General features: G+C 36.4%; 1 pseudogene; it reads left to right on the forward strand.

Moving 5' to 3' along the window:
• The first annotated feature begins 2,492 nt into the window (after nucleotides 1-2,492).
• Nucleotides 2,493-3,072, forward strand: LOC125280805 (annotated as a pseudogene).
• The last annotated feature ends 4,419 nt before the right edge of the window (nucleotides 3,073-7,491 follow it).

The following is a 7,491-nucleotide window of genomic DNA, read 5'->3' on the forward strand; positions in this document are numbered from 1 at the left end:
TACATGCATATAAAATACACAAGCATATATATATATATATATATATATATATATATATATATATATATATATATATATGCGCTACTGGTGTAAGTAATATAATATAATATAATATAATATAATATAATATAATATAATATAATATAATATAATATAGGAGGTGAAAGAAGAAGAGAAGAGGGTAGATATAAATCGCCCTTATATAGCTGGGGGATCGATTACAGACGCAATGGTGTTTACAATCGATCACCCATCTCACTCTTGCTTCTTCCTCATCCCGTCTGTCTGGGCTCAGATACAAATCTGAACGGCTAGGGGGTTTTCCATGCCCTCCCGATCTCAAATGCGGAGATCAGGAAGGAATGGAAAGTTTATGGGAGCTGCAGCATTTATGGAGAGAAAAGAACCGCTTGTCGAGCCGTCTGTGCGCGACCCCTTTCTTAACGCGTTCTCATGGCAACTGCAGCCTACCGAAAAGCGCGTCCCAAAAACACCAGCTCCATATACACAGCAGCCAGAGGAGCGCTCGCTGTCGGACGCAATGACATCAAACATGACAACAACTCATCCTCGTCAGCTCCGGGGAAGCCGAGAGAGAATACAACTCTCTCAAACTTCCCAACGAGCTCACCTGCGAGCACTATGATTGCAGCCGCCGTTTTGCCTCAGCACAAACGGGGCCAGAATCACCAGGTGCAGATGCGGACACCTCTTCCCTTGAGAAGAGTGCCGAACGAGAACGGAGCGTCCCAATAGAGAGACGCTCACAGTAAACGACAGACAAACACACAGACAGCACCCTCAAGCACTGTCTATGCGCGCTCCTCTCCAGACAGAAAACACTCAGAAATGTGTATATCAAGTGTCAAAAACCTGGGACACGGATGAACACATTCTCTTGAACGTTTGTAAGGCATATTATGGAATCCCTTACCGGAGTCGACATAGTCGCGATCAGACAGAACAGACCCGAAAGACGGATTCTCTAGGCGCTCCTTATATACTTCCGGGTTGCGCCATATTACGTCATAGGCTGTCGCCGGCCAACAGAGATTGGAGTTGTTGGATAGTTGGCTTTCAGACACCGGGTCACGTGTGACGTTCCCCAAAGTGGTAAACGCAGAGTTGAGTTCCCTTTCAAAAGGGAACACTACATTTTAGCTAACATGATTTCTGTGTCAGTTGTAGGCCTAAATGTTTAAGTTGGATGTTAAGAAAGCCTTTTGGAAGCCATAATTTACACTGTTCAACCATGTTGTTTCCTTTTCCCTATTTGAAAACAAAATAATTTCCAGACATGAAAACGTTTTTGCCACGGGAAGCATCGTAATTAATAACTTAATTGAGCCTCAACCTGCGTCTGAGGAGAATGATTGTAGAATGATTATTTCCGCATGCACCAGCAGGTGGCTCACGTGAGTCATGACTGGCAACAGAACCAGGAACTATAAACAAGTAGTGCTTAATATAGGCTACAAAATACTAACTTATTTAGCTTTAAATTAAACCATTGTAATCCTTATAGTATACCCAGTTTTCCAAATGTAACTGTATTCTGATTACTTTGTTTTTTGACGTAACTGTTTACAGAATTACAGAATAACTGAATTACAGTTACCAATTTTTTGTATTGTGATTAGAAAGAACATTTAAATATGACTAAGCGAGAAAAAATAGGCTGCTAATAATAATAATAATAATAATAATAACAATAACAATAATAATAATAATGTGGTAGACATCTGGAACAGAAGACTTATGTACAGAAGTGTGCATTATGTACCGTGTACCAGTCATAACTGGCTGTTTACTGACAAGCTTCTTAAAAACAGATCGGGTCAGAATGAAAATATATATATATATATATATATATATATATATATATATATATATATATATATATATATATATATATATATATATATATTTATATATAATTTTTTGTAAACATTTTTACAAAAAAAATATCAGATTTAACCTTGAGATTTGAAGTATTAGATAGCTTAGATATTTGCAACACTATCTACAATGACACTAATAATTCTTAATTTCTGATAGAAACGCAAAATCAATCAGTAGTTATTAATAGAAAGAGATACAAACCTTTACATTCAATCGCGTTTGGTCCCATTTATTTTTGATCACAGTGCATACACATACAAACTTTGTCCAAAAGTGCGCACATTTACACGTTTACCTCAGATTTCATTAGATAGAATATAAGCTGGGCCATACGCAGGGTTTCATAATTACTGAGGTCAGAAGATGTAGTTTGCTAAGGGGGTAGGGGGGCATGTTCCCCCGAGAAAATTTTGATTTCCTTGGTGTACATATGTGCAATTTATACTACAAAAAAACTTTACAAAACATTATAAGTTAACCTCAAGGAACATATCAAAATTAAAAGAAATTCCATGTCATTACCCCTTTAAGAACCAACTTTGGGTTTTCAGTCTCTCATTGTCATCTTTCTTTATCAGATCAATTTCTAATGTGGCTTTCCTGCATCACTTGACCGCTACCTGTCCATTGTCCATGCAGTGCAGATATATTTTCGTAAAAAGCCCACAGTGATTCACTGTTGCTGCCTGATGGTCTGACTCTTCTGCCTTCTGCTTTCCATTCCTGACTGGAAATTCCTTGAGTCCGTCAGAGACAGCAGACGTCAGGGTAGAAATAGAATGTGTTCCGCTTTACCCCTCTGAATCTTGGCATCTGTACTCTCGTCTGCTCTACCATATTTTGGGTTTCGCTCTTCCAGCACTAATGATGCTGTTCTGTTACTCTTGCATCCTCCTGTGGCTGAGACGTGGCTCTCAGGGCATGCAGAAGAAGAGGGCCATCCGTGTCATCGTAGCCCTCGTACTGGCCTTCTTCATCAGCTGGACACCCTACAACATCACCCTCATTGACACCATACACAACAACCAGACCGTCAGTGCCATTAACCAAACAACTTGTGACAGCAACACAGTGTTGGATGTAGCTCTTATAGTTTCTTCCACATTGGCCTACCTTCACTGTTGTTTCAACCCAGTCCTTTATGCTTTAATGGGAGTGAAATTTTGCTAACTATAGGGAAGTCCACACCACAACTATAAGGATAACAACACAGAGGAACTAGTTGGAATCACTTTCCCAGAATGTCCTTTTCCAGCTGATGTACAATAAAAACATTGACAGCCAATCACAATCCAACCAACTTTAAAGATCTTGAATGTTTAAACTGACAGATGACAACTGCAGTGGGCCACTTATAATAAACACAACATTATTTTCTGTTGGTGTGGATGCTAATATTTATCTTCATACTCATCTTTATTGTTATCTATCTTGGTGCTTTATTCTCATGACTACGCTGATTCCCAGGTGAAAAAAAAAGTTTCATAAATTACTTAAAGTGCTCTATTTTCATGCACTAATTTTGTACTTAATATACAAAAAATTCTTCTTTAGTACTCCTTAAGATAATCTTAAGAACATCATCTAAGTGTACTCAACTGTGCTATTTTGAGACACCATGAATATGAACAAAAATGTGCTTTTAAAGGTGCAGTATGTAAATTTTAGGAGGATCTATAGACAGAAATGCAATTTAATATACATAACTATGTTTTCAGAGTTGTTTATGAAGACCTCACACAATGAAACGTTTTGTTTTTATTACCTTAGAATGAGCCATTTCTATCTACATACACTGCGGGACCCCCGTGTCAAGTCGCCATTTTGGGCTGGCATGTATCTACAGTAGCCCTTGACCCTCTGGAGTCTGAGGCTGATTTGGGGCCTGGAGAAGTTTTGACATGCCCTGACATTTGTGCTTTTTTCAGTTGTTCATAAACATATTAATGACAAAAGTGTCATTACACTGTATTCAGCACAAACTAGGCTACCATAATATGTGAGGAACATGTATGTACATGTTTGTGTTTTTGAAGGAATAACGTTTATGCGTGGTTATTGAAAAAACAAAAAACTTAAGTCACTGAAATAAGGCCAAAAAAACATTATTTAATCTGTGTTCACAAGACTTCTGGGTATTGGAGGTTGTAGACTAGAGTTTTTGCTTCAAAATTATGTAAAAATTATGCTGACTACTCTTTCATATAAAACATTAGAGAGATTTAAATTTTCTAAAACATCTTTGGTCAAGAAACACAGTATGCGTGGAGGCGTGAATCATCATGAATAATGGGTGATTCTCACCTGAGAAGACAAAAGAATCACATAATAATGACCTGAAATGACTTGCATAAATAATGAGCTCTTTCAGTCAGGTAGGCTGTGAAAAAACCCCCTCTGTGATCATGTCTCAAAGCTCATCATGGTGTAAATCAAACATACAGAAAAAACAGCAATACTGTGAAATATTATTACAATTTAAAATAATGGTATTCTATTATATTCTTTAAAATATAATGTATTTCTGTGATGCAAAGTGTCTGAACAATTATGTTACCTCTATGGTATTTCATATAGGCTTTTAGCTTAAAAGCATGCACATTTGGAGAAATATTGATGGATTCTCATATGTTTGTCAATTTTCTATACAGAGGAATAATATTTATTCAGGATTTATTGTCATTACTATGAGCGCTGGATACTGTGTTTTCAATTCATACTTGCAGCTGGAGGGCGCTCTGTGCACCTTTAGTCCACAAATTCATCTAAAGAAGAATAGGCAATCCAGGAACTAACCGAACTAACAGAGGCCAGAGATCGCTAACTATGGCTATTCAAAACACTTTTCAAGACAATAAATACACGATTGAGACGATGTATGCATGTATTGACTAAATTTGCGTCTGAATAGCGCTGGTTCTGTGGGCATGGCCACATTAGCGGATAATGAGCTGAATCATGGACTTCTGACGTGGCTCTCTTTTCATACAGATTACATAAACAGATTATATTTGTTTTCGATTTGACTTACACGATTTAAAACCTGACATTTCAACGTTTTTTTAGACATAAGTCTAATTTTTTTGTGATTAGTATTCACTAAGTTACAGTTCATTTTCTGAGAACTGTCAGATTGGACTTCGTTCAGAGGGAGATGAGAGATCACGCATCATGTTAGTTTTCTTTATTTTGCAAAAAGCACAACATTTTGTTTTTACTCTGAGTGTATAAATAAAAGAAGATATTCCACAGATTAAAATGGTGTATAACTCTTAATTGTATGTGCAACATTGACGGAGTATTTTGAGTCTCTTTCACACTGGTAAGAAAAAAAACGCGGTGGTATCGCCGGCAATACCTCAGACCTCAGAGTGTTAAAGGACAAACAGCTCTACACAGCACGTTGACATATTTGTCCTGTGTTGGCCACCATAGCTTCTCCATATTGCAATTCGCAACCTCACCGCTAGATGCCACTAAAATTTACACACTGCACCTTTAACAAATAGGCCCTCTCATACACCTGGTGCAATGAGAAGCCAGACACAACGCAAGTGTTTTTTGCTAGTTTCAGCCCAATGCAGTTATCATTTTCAGAAAACGAAGTGTGTTCAGGTGCATTGTTGGCGCGTTACTATTTTGAGGCAAGTGAAATAAGACTGCGCCATTGACCAACTGAAACCTAAGCCATTTCTCAATATGCGTTCTTGTCTGTACTTGTGTTCTTGTGGACTTGAGAAACGTCATCAGTCGCTGTCCAAGTACTGTTCCAATTCAAAGTTCACATCTAGTCAAGTACAGTTCAAATCCCTGGATGTGTTTTGATCCACCCCTTTTATGGAGAATGCATCGAGAGATCCAGGCGATCACCAGGCAAACTCATGTACCCAGCTGAGAACAGCCTTAGCTCAGCTTATCCTTCTGATGTTTGCAGCTGGCCCTGATTTCTCTGTAGTGGTTAAACACAAGATATAATTTGTCTTTTATATATCTAACGGATGATCTTTGGTGTCATGAATCGATAATTTGTTCCCTGGCAAATCGTTTTGGCTGAGGGCAAGTGAAGTATCATAACTTTATACATTTAGGCTATTTAACTTTACTGTTGTAGCGTAGAGCGCTGACTTTGTACAATTGACTGAATTGTTTGTTCTATTTCTTATGGTATAGCTTGTATACCTTTTACGTATACTTATGATATCTATTACTGATCATTAAAACTGACATTTAACAAAAAGAGGCAGGGTTTTGTTTTAGACTATGTTATATTTCATTTTGCAGTGAAGATAATCAGAGTATGCCTGAACCACATAGAAATGTTTAATATTTTTAAAATGTAAATGAAAAAAAGGCAGGGTTGTGTTTTATATTTTGTTTTGTTATAAATACTATACATGCAGTGAAGATAATCAATGAACGTGTTGCCTGAACCACATTTGTGAGGCTAGTGAGGCTATGATTAAGATTTTTTAAATTAAAATAAACGTGGCAGAGTAGTGTTTTATAACATATTTCATTTTATTGTTGGCTAAAATATACAGCGATAACTGGAGTAGCCAGAGCGAGCTGAGTGACGTTATCAAGGACGCTGCTGTACCATTTGCAGAATCACTGGACCTGTAGCCTAATTGCTGTCTTAAGGAATATGACAGTTTGTTCTGTGTAGTATTTCAATTATATATTATATTCTAATACAGCCGGGCAGGAGAAACTGAGGAAACACAACCGTTAACATCAATGAGACAAACAAAGAATTGTACAAAAACAGGGAGTATATATACACAGACTAAAAGGAGTTAAACAGTATTACAGATTGATGAACTAATGAGTTACCAAGGAAACTAATAAGAACAGGCAAAGGGGAACAAGGCAAACAGAGAGAAAACAAAACTAAAATAGAACATATGTGTTACAATATTATAGTTTGTATGAAAATATTACATGATTTTTTTATTGTGTTTACTTAGTTTTAGTTTGTTATACAACACATTTCACATAGAGTTTAAGCAGCTCACACAAATACACTGTTTAAATGGTTAGAAGGTTACTCATATTAAAATATATATATAAACGTTTTGAGCTGCAAATGATACGTTCATTTGAAATTGTGCTGTAACATCCTATGACATGCGATTTATCTAAATTTCAATGTTGAATATAAATCCACACCCAATTTATATTATGATCACGTCTTCTGGCAGTAAACATTTTTATAGTTTTCTTTTAATCTAACACTATAAGAGGGAGTAAAGATTCAAGATGATTTTGATCCATTGGATTGCTAATCATCCACCTGGACAATTGTTAACCAATTTTACCCTATATTACTTTAATAAAATAAGAATCTTGTATAAGAATAAATTGTTTCTATAGCCTATGCTTATTCTGTCCATTAGTGGTAGAATCAATAAAGAAGAAACCACATCTTCTGTATATCATTTTATTTTATTTATTTTTTTTAAAAAAAGGGGACAAGGAATGAACACAAAAGTACACAGACCAATAATGTTGTTGTGGTTAGCTTACACATGTGACCCAGTTTGGTAAGAATGAAACAAGATGTTCAAGCTATTCTATCACTTTCAATAA

Source organism: Megalobrama amblycephala, linkage group LG13 (assembly GCF_018812025.1).
Source record: "Megalobrama amblycephala isolate DHTTF-2021 linkage group LG13, ASM1881202v1, whole genome shotgun sequence".
NCBI lineage: Eukaryota > Metazoa > Chordata > Actinopteri > Cypriniformes > Xenocyprididae > Megalobrama > Megalobrama amblycephala.